Here is an 18,161-nt window from a genome sequence, read left to right as displayed (position 1 = left end):
CATCGCGATGGTCCAGATCAACTCCGCTGAGCGGCCGGGGTCATTTCACTTTAATTTTAGACGCTGTGATCAATTTTGATTGCAGCATCTAAATGGTTAATGCCGGGCATCGGCCCAGTCGGTGATGCCCAACATTAACCCTGGGTCCTGGCAGCTGATACCAACCGGGCCCCACCGGTTTTGAAGCGTGCTCAGCTCTTGAGCACGTTTTAAATCCCGGTAATGGGACCAGGGCGTACAGGTACTCCCTGCATCCTTAACAGGTTAAAAGTTCTGTATAACCCTGCTAGGTCACCTGGGAGAGTATTCACATACTTTTGAGTTGTGACATGCGGTAACCCATGGTAACTAACAGCTTGTTCAAAAAAGCACTGCTCTAGGGGAGTATGTATGTTATATTACTACTTTCAATTAAAAAAGGTCGAAAATTGATTCCTTTTTCAAGGCAGATGCCTGTTAGGATTAATATGCAAACTGAAATATTGGAATAAGTAATGGCTTTTTATATGCAGTCCAAAAATTCTCCCTTGTTGTGAGTAGAAACAGGTTTTGCGCCCGATAAGTGAAGAAGCAGAGGCTTTTGACAAGATGTGTAAAATTATTTCATGGGACTCTACTACCCAGGGCAGTAAGGGGCCCCTGACTAAATCTAACAACCAAACCCCAGGGCCAAGGTCCGGGGTAAAAAAAAAAACTTATTAGACAACCCCTAAAATGTAACTTTTATTGTGTGGTTACTGTTAAAACTGTAATTCCCAACAAAAAATGTTAAAAATGGATACCAGAACGGACATTGTCAACTGTATATATAGGGAGTAAACACCCCATCATCATTAGTAGTTGGCCCTGCAGACGCCACAATACTGTTCTCCGTTCTGGTATGTTTAAAAGATCACTCAGTTGCCTGCCTCTACATGTTTCACCATCACAATGGCGTTCTTAAGAGGTAAGAGTGGCAATTACCAAAATATAGTTTTTTTTAATCTTTTTACCCCGGGCCTCGGCCCTGGGCTTTGGTTGTTAAATTATTTCATGGTTTCCATGCAGTCCAACCATCCCACAATTGCTGTATCCTCCAAAACAACACACCCTCTGAAGGAAATGGACAACTCTGGCTTGCTGCTGCTACTACTACTACCAGGTACATGGCGGCTGCTACTTGTACTGGGCCTGGGCACATGGCTGGGGCTCACAGTCCTGATACTGCTACAAATATGCTTATTGGCAGAGGACTTGGCAGGGGTGCTTTTTCCTCTGCCCTGTCCTTACCCAATCTCTCCTATTCCAAACATTTTTCATTGGATATCTGAAAAATGCCACAACCCATTTTCCACCGCTTTTCCTCTATTTGTTTGCCACTGTGAAAAACTGGCACGCTTTTATCACTTATTTTCTATTTTTACCTTGCCTCATGTATAACATAAAGCAATTTATGATACCATAATGCTCCTTTAAGTAATAATTTGAGTCATAAAACTTTGGAACTGGTTCCGCGATCTCCCTGCAGCACCCGCATTCTATGCGGGTGCTGAATCTCCAGTTCCGGAAACCTCCAGGTTACCGGGACTGGGGACGTGATGTCACGTCACGCCCCCTCCCATAGACATGAATGGAGGGGGCGTGACGTGACGTCACATCCCCAGACCCGGAAACCCGGAGGTTTCAGAAACTAGAGACACAGTCCCTGCATAGAATGCGGGTGCTGCAGGGAGATCGCGGGGGGTCTCAGCAGCGGGCCCCCCGCGATCAGACATCTTATCCCCTATCCTTTGGATAGGGGATAAAATGTTTTTGCCCTGAATACCCCTTTAAGATGGTTGTGAATTCTAAATGCCTGAATGTAGCCTAACACTAACACAGGAGTATACTAAAAAAAAGGAGTAGCTGTCATTGTTGGTGTCAGGTACAAAGCAATAGGGTATGTTAAAAAAAAAAAGGTATAAGGACTGCTAACAAAAACTATAAACAGGTAACAAGAGTGGTGGGGTGTATAATTTGGACTAGATGAATGCCGAGTGACAACCATACTGAGCATCGTAATAGCTCTTACGTGGGAGATCAGGATGACTCAGGATGGCTTGCTGGTGTGTACAATAGAATCATACAAGAGGATAGAGCTTTTATTTTAGGGGCGAATTATCTTTCCTTGCAGCAGAGGAGGCCTCGTGCTTGTCTAATAAACTTATGCTGATATACTCGAAAATGGATAATAAAAGCACCGTGCCTCCGATAGAGGGGTGTTCCCCGGCTGTGTAATTGGATCATCATAGGTTTATCTACGAAACAATTATGGCCAAATAAAGACTTCTCGAATAGCTGTCAAGGAAATATTGACCAGAAGCACATTTAATGAAGGTGTTCGGAGGCGAAAGCTTTTTAATCAAGAAGAGGAACAAAATGTGAGGGCTTGATCGTTTGTAAATGGATATGTGCCTTGGTTGAGAACCCCCCAATGCGCCTAATCATAATTAATCAGTGACTGCCGATCCGCTTATTGGCGTACAAGCAAAATAAATAAACACAGAGCTTTAGTTAAAAATAGTTGCCATCCAAATTACACGAAACATATTGTACACACAGCAATACAAATAACCAGAATAATCGGCAGATAAGTTGACATAGTAAACAGATTATGGGTTGTATGCCGTAATGTAACAAGACCAATGAGCTGTGGGGGATCGGGGTTTCTCAAGTCCATTAGAGAAAATATTAAGAAGGTCCCACTCTCCATGGACATGTCCAGTATTAAAGGGGTACTCCACCCCTAGACATCTTATCCCCTATCCAAAGAATAGAGGATAAGATGTCTGATCGCGAGAGTCCTGCTGATGGGGACCCCCGCAATCTTGGCTGCGGCACCCAGACATCCAGTGCACACCCCCATTTTATTTTCAACCAACAATCCCTCCCCGCATTTCATGTCCATCCCCCAATTTCACATCCCCCCATTTCATGTCTACCATGCCGGGCATGGAGAAACCTAATAGTTACCTAGCCCTAGTCCCCCATAAATCCTCCATATGGTCCTCTGTCTTCTGTGCTTCCTTTGTCAGAGACAAGCAGCTGATTGCACTTACAGGACCTTCCTACTCAGCCAATCACTGGCCTGACACATGACACTGCTGCAGCCACTGATTGGCTGTGCGGGAAGGTCTTGAAACCAGCAGCTTGTCGGGAGCATAGAGAAGATATTGGGATAGCACAGAGGAAAATGGGATCTACAGCAGACCAACGGGGGACCGGTCTTGGTAAACGTCAGTTTTTTGTGCTTCCTTTTGCCCCGGCACCATATTACACACATGCAGGGTCTTGGGCTGAAATTCAAATGCTAAATAATAATCGCCAGATTTTGCGGGCACCATATCGCAGTAATCGCGAATGGCATATATCGCAATTCCATTATTTTTGCAATAAATCATGCAGCCCTACTCCCTAACTTTATTAGGTTATATAAGATTATATTACAATTACAATTTGTTTTTCTGTTTTACTATTTTTATTAAATTATAATTACTATTTGCACTCCAATAGTAGAACTCTGACACCATCTCCAACAAAAACCCAAAAATGGTTACGTGCCAAAATCAATGCAAGACCATAACGCTGAGGTTATTATGTGTTTTTCATTCCACCTTGCTGACCAACCTATAAAACTGAATGTGCTAATTTCTAAATTTTATTAGAGATCGTAGAGAATAAAAAAAAAAAAAATCAATTAACTTAATTACTAAAGTGAAGACGTTCTCTAATTGTAGGTGTTGGAAACACAGACGGTTTCACGCCTGACCTCAGGTTGAAAACTTGAGGATGTAAAAAGTAGTTTCCATGAAAAGATTATGGTAATACCACACCAGATTGTGACCAAGCAATGGTGGGATTCAAAAATTTACATCTTCAAATTTTTTTTTTTTCTTGTGCCTTCTTGGGGGATTACACAATAAATTGTTCATATTCTTTATTAAAAAAAAAAATCTATTTTTAGTTAAGGAACTTAACCTTAAACAATTCAGCCGCAGCATATTCCTGTCCTATTAAACATTCATCTTCTACTATTCCTATGGCACATTGAGAATGCTACCACAGCGTTACCTTGGAAACTGTAAAAAGTAATTGATAAAAGTATTCTAGTGCTGGCGGTGTAACCCTGGCTATGAATCTAAACAATTATCCCACATTTGTAGCGTGTAGAAACAAAGAAAAAGTTGCCCCTGTCGCTAAAAAAGAAAAGGTTTGAATATGGATAGAAAATTGTAAAAGGTTGAGTAATCCCATCCAATCATAAGATGAATATTTGAATATTTTGTTTTTAATATTACATCATTTTGGGTTAAATTTTATCTACTTGGTTTCTTAATCTGCATTGCATTGTTCTTCTGAGCTAAAAATTTTCTTTTATAGATGTTGTTATATGATAAAATTCTGGTTCCCTGCAGTTACCTCTAGAGGGAGCTTAAGAGTTTACTGTATACTGCTTATCCATTGGGTTTAAAGGGTACTCTGCCCCTAGACATCTTATCCCTGATCGCGGGAGGCCCCAGCCCCGGCTCCCTGCTGCACCCTGCATTCGTTTAGAGCGTTGGGTGCAGCGCCAGAGAGACATCACGGCCATCCCCTGCTCATGACATCACGGCCACGCCCCCTCAACACAAGTCTATGGGAGGGGGCATGGCGGACGTTCCGCCCCCTCCCATAGGCTTGCATTGAAGGTGCATGGCTGTGACATCACAAGTGGGGCGTGGCCGTGATATCACGAGCCTAAGCCCGCATCACCAGTCATCCAGCATGGAGCAAAGTTTACTCCGTGCACAGGAAGTCTGTGATGCCGCAGCCATGATCTCAGGGGTCCACAGTGTCGGGACCCCCGCGATCAGACATCTTATCCTTTGGATAGGGGATAAGATGTCTAGGGGCGGAGTACCCCTTTAAGCTTAAAAACATATCTCATAAACCTAAGTGCTTGACAGCTGGGACCCCGCAATCTCATGAATGGGGCCCAGCTCTCATGGCTCAACTCATCAGTTCTCTGCTTTTCCCCTGGTCACTCCTGCCCCCACCATCGGAGATGTGCATGTACAGCAGTGATGTCATCACCGGCAGTGGACTGGTGGTTTGAACCGTGAGAGCCAGGCCCCATTGATAAGATTGCAGAGGGTCATAGTGGTTGGACCCCCCCAATAAGATATTTATCAAGGTCTGGATAAGTTTTTTTTTTACAGGATATGCAAAACATGTCCCATAGATGTGGGCCTCACCCCTGGGATCACCATTTATTACAAGACCGAGGGCATCCCAGACCCCTCAAGCCGAAGCAGGTGCAAATTATGTAATTTGTGTAACTCCTAATGACTTTAATGGGACTTGTGTAAATGGCAGAGCCCGTGAGTCACTCTTTTCACATAATTCCTTAAATTCCACATTTCCTTCTCAGATCTCTGTATTAAAGGATTACTGCAGTGTTAGACACTTATCCTGCGGATAGGGGATAAATGTCTGACCGCAGTGGGTCCAACCGCTGAGACCCACCGCGATCTCCCGTATGGGGACCAGGCATTGCCTTGGCTCTGCATGGCTAATGCGCATGTCGTCGACCTCAAGCCCCCTCCATACAGCTTTATGGGCGATGCAGGATGCATGCTGCAGCTGACACGCCTCCTGCATGGGAGGGCTGCAGCAAGGGGTCCCAGCGTTTGGACTCCTGCGGATAGGAGGGTCTAACACTGCAGATCTTCTTTAAATAACTCTGCTTCTTTTGTTGTAAGTCTTTTTGGACAAGTGGATCCTTGAACCATAATTGGTTTGGTGCTGAGTAAACCCAAGTGCAATGTTCAAGGATCCTCCCTGGTAGATATGAAATGGAGCAGTGTGCTGAGCATGCGCTATGCTTCTCCATTCAACATGGATCAATTGACCAACATTCGTGAGATTGATGGTGGCCCCATGGGTCTGACCCCCACCAATCCATTAGTTATCATATACCAGGGGTAGGCAACCTTCAGTCTTGCAGATGCCCCTACAGCCTTTTTGCTGCCAAAGCATCATGGTCATGGGATATGCAAACCAAAACATCTGCCATGCTGAAGATTGCCTATGTCTGTTCTATACTGCAGACAGGGGTAACTTCTAACCTTGGGGTAACCTTGATAAAAAGCCAGAGAATGTTTATATTTTACCCCTATACACCATGTCTTTTTCAAGTCAAATGTTTTTGGCATTTGGCAAGTCTTGTTTTTGGCATTTTCTGATACTTTTTCAACAGAACTTAAAGGGGTATTCTGGCTTTATACATCTTACCACCTAGCCAAAGGATAGGAGATGAGATGTATGATCGTAGGGGTCCCGCCGCTGGGCATTCTGTGCCGGGCACTGCCTCCGAGACGGGAACATGACATCACGGCCATGCTCCGTAGTGACATTATGCCACACCCTCTCCATTCATGTCTATGGGAGGGGGCGTGACGGCCGTCACGCCCCCTCCCATAGACATGAATGGAGGGGCCATCACACCCCCTCCCATAGACATGAATGGAGGGGGTGTGGCATGACATCACTAGGGGCGTGGTCATGACAACTCATCCCCGTCTCGGAGGCAGTGTCTGGCACTGAATGCCTGGGGCTGCACCGATATCACAGGGGTCCCCAGCGGTGGGACCCTTGCGATCATGCATCTTATCTGCTATCCTTTGGATAGGGGATAAGATGTATGAAGCCGAAATACCCCTTTAATATATATTCTTAGTAATTTTGATGGGAAAATGCCACAAAAACACAATCCTGCCACAATTTTCCCTTATTGCATCGAAACTTCTCCACCATGACATTCCGCTGGATGGGTGGATGAGGTATCATGATAAAGGTCACTTCATATGTCAATACATTTTTTTTTACAGCACAGGAAATCAAAGAGAATAAGATGTAAGCTCCATGTTCTATGATGCGATGATAACTACAGAGAACATGTCTGGGAGCACTGAGGGGAGGATTCGCTGCTCTTCTAATATATCTACCGCTCTTATAGTGTACATTCCCGGACAGAATAATTCCGTCTTAAACATGTACATCCCATAATCTCAGTGCATGTTTGAAATAGAAGATAAATTATTCAGTTTATGTAATGGCATAATATTGGGAAGGTTTATGGCAACTGAGAAAATACTGAATTAATGCAATATAATTGTTAATGGTATTTCATAGAGCAATACAGCCCTATGTAAGCAGTATTAATGCCACAATAGTACTCCAAGTTGCCACCATGAAGTGCTATCCTCACTCACTATATAGTCCCAACAAAGGCCAAAAGCACTCTCTTTTGGCCTCCCTTAGGCTAATGTGACTCTATAAACACATAGGGGGACACGTATCATTATTTGTGTATGGTAGAAGCATTTTACCCCTTTTCCCGAATTCGAAATTATGCGCAGAAGCGCTAAATTTATCAATCAAGTGCAATGAGCTTCATAAATTGCGGGTAAATATAGTAATCTCCTAAATCCACTCTTTGGAAAATAGAATCGATGATTTAGAGCATCTTGCTACGTTAAGTCCAAGATGGCTTATATTTGCGCAAAAAAACCAGCTCTTGCGGCAAAATTTTTGGTGTAAAGGAAAAGTACGCAGTTAATAAATCCATGTGTACTATAGATGTCACTCCAAGGTACCCAGATTCAGCCACATCTGGAGGACATGCTCTACCAAAACGTGCGCAAAAAAATGTGCAAAAAAAGGGCTTGCGCAAAATTTGGCGCAAAAAAATACACACAAAACAGGGGTAAAATCTTTGATACATGTCCCCCATATAGCATATACATAAGGAGTTCTCCCGGCAAACATGGTACTTGGGACTTGTTCCCGAAGATTAGAACATCTGTTAAAGGGATACTCCACCCCTAGACATCTTATCCCCTATCCAAAGGATTGGAGATAAGCTGTCCGATCGTGGAGGTCCGACCGGTGGGGACCACCGCAATCTCGGCTGCGGCACCCCAGACATCCGATGCACAGAGCAAACTTCGCTCCATGCCGGATGCTTGGCAATACGGGGCAGAGGCTCATGACATCGCGGTCACACCCCGCTCGTGATGTCACGCCCCCTCCCATAGACTTGCATTGAGTGGGCACAGCCGTGACGCCACGATCGAGGCGTGACCATGACGTCACGAGCCTCCGGCGTTGCACCCAATGCTCTAAACAAATGCAGGGTGCAGCAGGGAGATCTCGGGGGTCCCCAGCGGCCAGACATCTTATCCCCTATCCTTTTGTGGTGAGAGTGTGATGAGGGCAGATGGATCTACCCTAGGGGCAGATGGCATTAACCCCTTGTGTTTGTGATGCCAGGGCGTGATTTATCCTCTACACTGCCCAAAGGAATACCGCTGGATCCTGGGCAAGGCACAGGGGCAAATAATGACTCTGACGCCAAGTTACGGAACAACAGCAGCTTTACTGAGTCAGACAGATGCAATAGTCTATTCAGCTTGGCTAGGCCCACCGAGGTGACCAGTGACTTTAGAGACCACAGAGCTTTCTAGGACTTATGGCGAACTGGGACAATTTGATGCACGGCCCTCCTGCCTTGATACAGACTTGACTTGGACTGACTTGACTGAGACTGACTATGACAGACTTAACCCCGTTTGTAGCTTACCAGATTTTGACTTGGACCTGGGGGGGTAGTTGACTTGTGGATCCGGGGCTGCGTGGTAGATTTTGGCCTCCTCTGGACTCCAGACACACACCTAGGACTTGACCTTGCTGCACTCAGTAGAGAAGAGCATAAGGGAGTGAGCTAGCTCCACCCCAGGCTTATATGGGGGAGACTCTGGAGGGGTCCCATAGGTCACCCTGTAGGTCACATGGTCACTGGTACCTTCCCTGGTTACAATCACATGACAGCAACACTTAAAGGTATATAACATTATATGTACATTACACCATATAACATAGGCACTTAGGGGAATACATAAGACACAAGTGCAGGGAGGACCAGGGGTCACGGAATGGAGTCTGACGGACAGGGCAGCTAGGGTGTAGGGGTGCAACTCCTGTACGGGGCCACCACACTTTGGTTAGGGGATACGATGTCTAGACCCCTTTAAGTGTTTGGCTCCCGCAACTTTTTTGCAATCTCAGGTCCTGGACAGTGGTGGTTGTGACCCGTCAGGGACCTGCATAGGATAGTACTTACTGTTAGTCATTGCCACTCCGGTATGCTGCTTCCTATATAGGTTTCATTGTACTACATATTACTTTCTATTTCTAATTTTATTTATACCCAGGACTGTATATATAACAAGGGGTCATCCTCAACGTCTAGAGGAAAGAATGTTTCTACACCAGCACAGATGGGGGTTCTTTACTGTAAGAGCTGTGAGACTGTGGAATTCTCTCCCGGAGGAGGTGGTCATGGTGAACTGTAAAACAGTTGAAAAAAAAAAGGGCCTGGACGTGGTTCTGGAGAATAATAACATAACAGCTTGTAGTCACTAGAGTCTGGAGGTGGGACGTTGATGCAGGGAGTTATTCTGATGGCTACACTTGGAGACAGGAATGCATTTTTACACCTAAAATGAAGAATATTGTGGGGGGGGGGGGGGGGGCATTTATTAACATATCTGTGATGTAGTTCATTTTTTAGTTCTTTTATTTCATTTTTTTTTTTTACTTGACTCACATTTTCTGAAATTTAACTCTTCATAGGCTGAACTGGGTGTACGTATAAACTAGATATCTTTGTAACATGTTGAGGTTCACATCTGCACCAGAAGCTTCGTTCGGGGCCACCAACACAGATTCTGGTCAAATATTAGGACAACCAAATGATGGACACCAGCTGGAAGCCTGATGGAGTCTTTTGGACTCTGTTGGTGTCTGATGTTTAGGGGATCATTAGGCTCCATTTTTTTTTTATTCTTCTGCTCCCAGATGGAGAAAGTAAATGGAAAAGCAAACTAAGCCTGGACACGTGTAGTTGGCCTAAGCTACTGAGATATCAGTCATAATGGTGCAAGATGTAAAGAATCCAATGGCAATATAAGATCTGCTCCTTCTGTAGCATATTGCTGTATAAATGCAGGTATAACAACATGGCGATATGCTTTTCTCACTATTTTACACCACTTACCTCTAAATTGTCTTCAGGACCCCTCCCTGTCTTACAATACAATCTTGTCTTGATATTATAGAGCTGCAATACAATCGGTCTCAGATGTCCTGTCCTAGACCGTAAATCATCTTTATATAATTTCTATAATTAATACTCCTTACAGTTCATCCGTCTATTCAGACGAAGCTGCAAGGATATTTTCAAGTGGTCTCCTGTGGATACAAGGGTGGGGGGATCAGGAGGTGCACGCAACATGCGCATGGTTTACGCAACGGCAAAAGACTTCAAAAGAGCTGGCAAAGATATTGTAGCATATGCAGTATACAAACAAACATACATACAGGATTTACAAAGGTAAAAAGAAATAGGAAAACGTACAGCATATAGAAAAGCATATAGAAAATATTATATGTATTATTGCTATTCAGCGCCCATAAGGGTTCCGCCTGTTCTCTTGTAGGCCAGTCTGGGTCTGACTGGCTGGACCTGCTGGGCTCTGTCCCCTTTGCCTATTTAAAGGGGTGCATCAGCGTTATGAACATTTTGCCCAGAACGCTCGTAGGGGTGTGGCATGACATCATGAGGGGGCATGGCCATGATGTCACAACCACTGCCGCAGGAACCTGGCGTTTGTTTAAAACGGTGGGTGCTGTGGGAGACCGCGGGAGCCCCCCTGATCAGACATCTTATCCCCTATACTTTGGATAGGGGATAAGACGTCTAGCAGCGGAGTACCCCTTTAAGTCTTTTAGGGTGCATTCACACCACGTTTTTGCAATACAGTTCCCGTATCAGGTTTTTGATGAAAAACGAATTCCTCAAAACCGGACTAAACTGTATCAAAACGTCTGTACAAATTTCAACCCGTATACGGTTAAAACCCGTATACAGTTTGAAAAATGATGTCCGGTTGCATCCGTTTTTAAAGAAAAAAACGTATACATTTTTAACTTTTCACTCCTTTTTTTTTATAAAGTTTTACTTGTTTGATTGAAATTCCAAGAAAAAAACTGTGCAAAGTCAAAAAGCGTATGGTGAGAACCGGATGGAACCGTAAGCACATACAGTTCTGTACGGTTCCCATTGACTCCCATGTTAAAAAAAAAACGTATTCAGTTTAATACAGTTTTTCAACTGGACCAAAAACCGTGGCAGACTACAGTTTTGGGTACGGGAAAAAAACTGACAAAACCATACAGGATCCAAAACGGATGCAACCTGATGCATCGTTTGGCATACGGTTTTCAATGGAGAGTCAATGCATACGGTTTTCAATACGGTTCCGTACGGTTTTCACATTGATAACGTATACGGGAACTGTATTACAAAAACGTGGTGCGAATGCAGCCTTACTTAGTGATTCTACAGTATGTTTCTTTATGTGCAAGGGGTTGGTGTTGACCCTTTAAAGGGATATTCCAGTATCCCAAATTTATATTTAAATAAAAATGATCACCTCCAAGATATATAACTTACCAATATAGTGTTGTCACTAATTATACTGGCTTCAGAATAGTTTTGCTTGAATTAGCCATGACAGGAAGTGATGTAGTCCTTTCATTGTCAGTGTGGTGTTATCATAGCAGCTGCCCGGTTCTTCTTTTCAAGTCGACACATCCTCACCTGCTGTCTCAGGAGGATGTGTTTTTCGCTTGTAGAAATAAAACTTTATTGGGGCATTTAGAGATGAACAATGCCACAAGCAGAGGAGCAGACAGGTAGTGATCGAATCATTGCCCTGCAGTACGACCGTAAAACCTTTGTTGAAATATGAAGCATATACTGCATGTGTGTTGTCATTGTGCCTAGAAGTGTTGGTAAGCGTGTCTTAAAGGGCCAACGCAGCGTGACTGTGACTTCAAAGCCCGTTGTTAGAGACTGTTCTAGGAACTGCGTTGTCTTTCATTCTTGTTGCCATGTTTGATCCTGTGAGGCTGCAGTTCTGAGGAGAGATAGTTGCCATGTTGGGTTGCAGTTCCCAAGCTTTGTAACCTGCAGATGCGTCGGATAGAATTGTTACAGTTTTGTTGTGCCATTTTGGCTACTTAGACTACAGATATGTAGCTGTCATATAGGGCAGCATGTTCGGCCAACAGATTTGGATTAACTCTTACCTACATCAAGATATAAGAATTCAGATTATTTGTTTTAATTTAAAGGGGTATTCCAGGAAAAATAGTTCAACAGATTTGTAAATCACTTCTATTAAAAAATCTTAATCCTTTCAATAATTATCAGCTGCTGAAGTTGAGTTGTTCTTATCTGTCTGGCAACAGTGCTCTCTGCTGACATGACTTGTCTCAGGAACTGCACAGAGTAGAAGAGGTTTGCTATGGGGATTTGCTTCTAAACTGGGCAGTTCCCGAGACAGGTGTCATCAGAGAGCACTTAGACAGAAAACAACTCAACTTCATCAGCTCATAAGTACTGAAAGGATTAAGATTATTTAATAGAAGTAATTTACAAATCTGTTTAATTTTCTGGAGCCAGTTGATATATATATATACATACATATATATATATATATATATATATATATATATATATAAAGTTTTTTCCTGGATAACCCCTTTAAGGAATTATCATATTTTAGATTTAGAATCAATGATAAAATTATTTATTTATTTATCTATTTTTGGAATGTGACATTTTCAAGGCTTTAGAGACAGGTCTAGAGAAAGGCTAAAAAAAAACATATTTTAGATTGATAAACTCGGACGATTTGTAAATGAGAAAAAAAGTAAATTACAAAATTTATTCTTTCAGATATTTGGAGTTTATAAAGATTTTCATGAAGCAGAAGCCGAAGAAAAATTCCTTCATAGTATTGAGATATTTAAGTTATTACATTAGCATTTAAAGAAAAGAATAAGGAACAGAGCGATCAAGTGAATGAAAAAAATGAATGAATGAATGAATGAGAAATCATCATCATCATCATCAGAAGTCATCATTCTTTTACTGATTTATTTACCTATTTACTTATTTATTTGTGTATTTATTTATTTATCTATTTATTTACCTTATTTATTATATATTCATTTGTTTAAATGGAAAATATCTGTGAGTAATCTACAGGGTGTAAGATACCGCCTGTGTGGCAGTTTTCAGAAACTTTTCAGATAGATAAAAAAGAGCTGATTTCATCCAAAAACAGCGCCACCCCTTTCCTCAGGTTGTGTGTGGCATTACAACTTGGCTACATTTACTTCAACGAAACTTAGCTGCAATACCACACACAGCCAGAGGGGGTGCTGTTTATGGAAGAAATCAGCTCTGAAAAAATGGGGGCCTTATTAATATAGCCTTAAAATCAGCAGGTATCAGGTTATAGAGCAAGAGGAGCTGAGCAGATGATATATACAATACAGTACAATCTGCAGGTAACATGTTATAGTGCAGGAGGAGCTGAACAGATGATATATACAATAAAGTATAATCTGCAGATAACATGATACCTGCAGAATGCACTGTATTGTATATACCATCTGCTCAGCTCCTCCTGCTCTATAACATGATACCTGCAGAATGCACTATATTGTATATACCATCTACTCAGCTCCTCCTGCTCTTTAACATGATACCTGCAGATTGTACTGTATTGTAAATACCATCTGCTCAGCTCCTCCTGCTCTATAACATGATACCTGCAGATTGTACTGTATTGTATATACCATCTGCTCAGCTCCTCCTGCTCTATAACATGATACCTGCAGATTGTACTGTATTGTATATATAATCTGCTTTGCTCCTCCTGCTCCAAAACATTATACCTGCATATTGTACTGTATCGTATATATGATCTTCTCAGCTCCTCCTGCTATATAACCTGATACCTGCAGATTGCACTGTATTATATATATAATCTGCTCAGCTCCCCCTGCTCTATAACATGATACATGCAGATTGTACTGTATTGTATATATCATCTGCTCAGCTCCTCCAGCTCTATAACATGTTACCTGTAGATTGTACTGTATTGTATATATATATATCATCTGCTCAGCTCCTCCGGCTCTATAACATGATACCTACAGATTGTACTGTTTTGTATATATATATATATATATATATATATATATATATATATATATATCATCTGCTCAGCTCCTCCTGCTCTACAACATGATACCTGCAGATTGTACTGTATTGTATATATCATATGATCAGCTCCTCCTGCTCTATAACATGATAACTGCAGATTGTACTGTACTGTGTATATATAATCTGCTCAGCTCCTCCTGCTCTATGACATGATACCTGCAGATTGTGCTATATTGTATATATCATCTGCTCAGCTCCTCCTGCTCTATAACATGATACCTACAGATTGTACTGTATTGTATATATCATCTGCTCAGCTCCTCCTGCTCTGTAACCTGATATCTACAGTTTAGACTGCATTTTTATCATGACATGTTCCCTTTAACTCAAACCAAGCTATAACTATAATAATTGCAATATACAATGCTCCTTGGATGGATTGTCTCGGTGTTGGCATTCCTGTTGATATTCGAGATTGAACCGGTGGCCGCGTCCAATATAGCCGGGAGAGCTTGTAATGAAATGTATGCATACTTTATTTGCTCTTTAAAGACCAGATGCATTGGCAGTCCGTGTGATCAAGGGTAGGCTGCAGCTGTCTGTTCTCTCCTCTGCCAGCGAGCGGGGCTTTGCAAATATTCATCATAACCTTTCCATAAATTAGAGGAGTACAAACACCTTGTCTCTATTTTTGATCTTTTCCGGATCTTGTTAGGATAACGGAATGTACGGTGGCCCCGGTTCGACAGAATCATAAAGTTCACAGGAGGCAATAAGCGGTTTGCGAATGTGAAAAAAGTAAATAAGTGTTGTGTAGCATCATAATAACACAAACTACAACATAGGGCAATGTTTTCCAAGCAGCGTGCCTCCAGCGGTTGCAAAACGACAACTCCCAGCTGGGAGATGTCGTTTTGCAACAGCTGGAGGCACGCTGGTTGGTAGATACTGAGATAGGGACACGAGAAAAAGAAAGCATGTAATGGATACATAACATATCATAAATGGGAAAATGCTCCATAAAACATAATTGATTAAAGTATTGGACAATGAAGAAGCACAAATGTAAAGTGTAGATCTGTGAGCTGAAAGTAGGGGAATTCCACCCTCCACTTCAATGTTGAAGATAAAAGGAAAATTGCTGTAGTTGTGTCTAAACATAGATCTATACACGGAAAACAGGAAACGTTTCAAACCTCAGTACAGACAAGTCTATGTACCTGTGTACAAAAGAAACGGTGACACGTTGAGTTTTGCAGCAGCTACAGTATATGGAATTGTACATAATATTCTATGCAACAGGAATATTACATGAGGATAATATCGCGGCCCGCTAATTAAGCTTATGGGACCCTCACTGGTCTTCTAATGATGTTTCCGTGCGAGCCCTCAATGTCAGCGCTGCCGTCTTCGGGTTTTAGCCATGGAGAATATCAATGAGCCTGTGCACTCAGGCCTGTATTATGACTCATAACCATTGCCTGCGCATACAGATGTGGTAGAGCTGAGTTTGTGATCTGGCTCTTGATATGTGATATGACGCAATCCACAGGAATTAGACTTAATGCATTAACTTAAAGTGCAGCGTACATCCCGCCTATATCTTTTTTAAATCTCTGGGCCTCTTCAGAGCCAGAAACTTGCCAGAGACTATTGTGATCTGGTTAAATGGGCACTCTCATTAAAACTAATTTTTGCTATTACGCTTCTTATGGTAAATAAAAAACCTATCTAATGTACTTCTTTTTTGATGAGGGTGCGTGTTATAGGCCGGTGTACAGTATAGACCAAAAGTTTGGACACACCTTCTCATTCAGAGTTTTCTTTATTTTCATGACTATGAAAGTTGCAGATTCACAGTAAAGGCATCAAAACTATGAATTAACACATGTGGAATTATATACATAACAAAAAAGTGTGAAACAACTGAAAATCTGTCATATTCTAGGTTCTAGCCACCTTTTGCTTTGATTCCTGCTTTGCACACTCTTGGCATTCTCTTGATGAGCTTCAAGAGGTAGTCACCTGAAATGGTCTTCCAACAGTCTTGAAGGAGTTCCCAGAGATGCTTAGCACTTGTTTGCCCTTTTTGCCTTCACTCTGCGGTCCAGCTCACCCCAAACCATCTCGATTGGGTTCAGGTCCGGTGACTGTGGAGGCCAGGTCATCTGGTGCAGCACCCATCACTCTCCTTCTTGGTCAAATAGCCCTTACACAGCCTGGAGGTGTTTGGGGTCATTGTCCTGTTGACAATAAATGATGGTCCAACTAAACGCAAACCGGATGGAATAGCAGCCGCTGCAAGATGCCGTGGTAGCCATGCTGGGTCAGTATGCCTTCAATTTTGAATAAATCCCCAACAGTGTCACCAGGAAAGCCCCCCACACACCATCACACCTCCTCCTCCACACCATCACACCTCCTCCTCCACACCAGCACACCTCCTCCTCCACACCAGCACACCTCCTCCTCAACACCAGCACACCTGTGAAGTGAAAACCATTTCAGGTGACTACCTCTTGAAGCTCAACAAGAGAATGCCAAGAGTGTGCAAAGCAGTAATCAAAGGAAAAGGTGGCTACTTTGAAGAACCTAGAATATGACATATTTTCAGTTGTTTCACACTTTTTTGTTATGTATATAATTCCACATGTGTTAATTCATAGTTTTGATGCCTTCAGTGTGAATCTACAATTTTCATAGTCATGAAAATAAAGAAAACTCTGAATGAGAAGGTGTCCAAACTTTTGGTCTGTACTGTATATATTTAATGGCATTATATTTTATGGTTTTTGTCAAAATGGGAGATTTACTAGCAAACTATGCCAGAACACTGCCTCTGAATGCCCCAAAGAAATTACATACAGGTTTTGTGCTCATTTTATTATGTCTTTTAGGCACTTTTTGCTCCTTGCTAGACAGTTTTGAAGAGGGGTCATGGCCAAAGGAATAATAAAAAGCAGCATATTTATTAATCTGCAATTATTATGGTACAAAATAATGTCTTATGTAAGCCGGCCAAGTAGCATAAGAAGAATATTGTCTAACACTTCTATTGAGATGTGCCAACTCTACCGCATAACGTTTAAAGCTTTTGCTTGTCATTTATAGTCTTATGTTGTCTAAGTATAAGATAGTTTAGCAAATCCTGTGCAGACGAAAAGTTGACCAGTGTCCCATGGCAACCAATCAGCTCGCTTCTTTTATTTTAAAAAAGTTCTAAAAATGAAAGAAGCGATCTGATTGGTTGCTATGGGCAACTGGGCAACTTTTCCTCTGCACAGGATTTGATGAATCTTCTCCAATGGCCTAATATTTACTAAGATTGTTTTCAAAATCCCTACATATTAGTGTTTTACTTTACAATCCATCAGATTTACTAACAGTCTGCTTGTTTGTTTCTTTGTGTATTTGGTTGAATTTTGATGTACTCCTCACGCACGTTCAAATGCGACATTATGGGACAAGTTTTGCCAAATTGCGTGTATGAAGTCAATAATTTGTCGAGACTTTTTATCTACTGTTTTCGGAGCTGCTTTGTAAACACATGACAAAATCTGGGCAAAAAAAAAGCAAAAACACTGCAAAAACTGTTGGCTTATTTTTAAAGGGGTAGTCCAGGGAACACAACTTGTCAAACACTTATCGCCTTTCCTCAGAATTCTAAGAATAGGGGATAAGTGTCTGCTCACTGGGGGTCCGACTTACTCTTCCTGGATTAACGCAGATGATTGACATCCTATCACCACTTCCGTTCGTCCAGGAAGGGGGGGGGGGGCTACTTTCCACCAAGGACATATAAGCCGTAGCCCTGTACAGTAGATTCCAGGGGTTCCCAGTGGTCGGACCCCCCCCCCCCCCCCCCCCCCCCCCAGTGATCAGACACTTATCCCCTATTCTGAGAATCCTGGGGATAGGACATAAGTGTCTAAAAAGTTCAGGATGACACCTTTAAAGGGGTATTCCAGGAAAAAACTTTTTTATATATATATATATCAACTGGCTCCAGAAAGTTAAA

At 42.3% G+C, this 18,161-nt stretch overlaps 1 protein-coding gene across 2 annotated transcripts in view; it reads left to right on the top strand.

The window, feature by feature from the left end:
• The window catches only part of MDGA2 (MAM domain containing glycosylphosphatidylinositol anchor 2), a 544,404-nt gene that overhangs the window by 332,945 nt on the left and 193,298 nt on the right, over positions 1–18,161 (top strand). The gene's annotated exons all lie outside the window — the stretch shown is intronic.

This window comes from Hyla sarda, chromosome 11 (genome assembly GCF_029499605.1).
Source record: "Hyla sarda isolate aHylSar1 chromosome 11, aHylSar1.hap1, whole genome shotgun sequence".
Taxonomy (NCBI): Eukaryota; Metazoa; Chordata; class Amphibia; order Anura; family Hylidae; genus Hyla; species Hyla sarda.
Note: the sequence above shows the minus strand (reverse complement) of the source record. Positions and strands in the feature narration are given on the sequence as shown.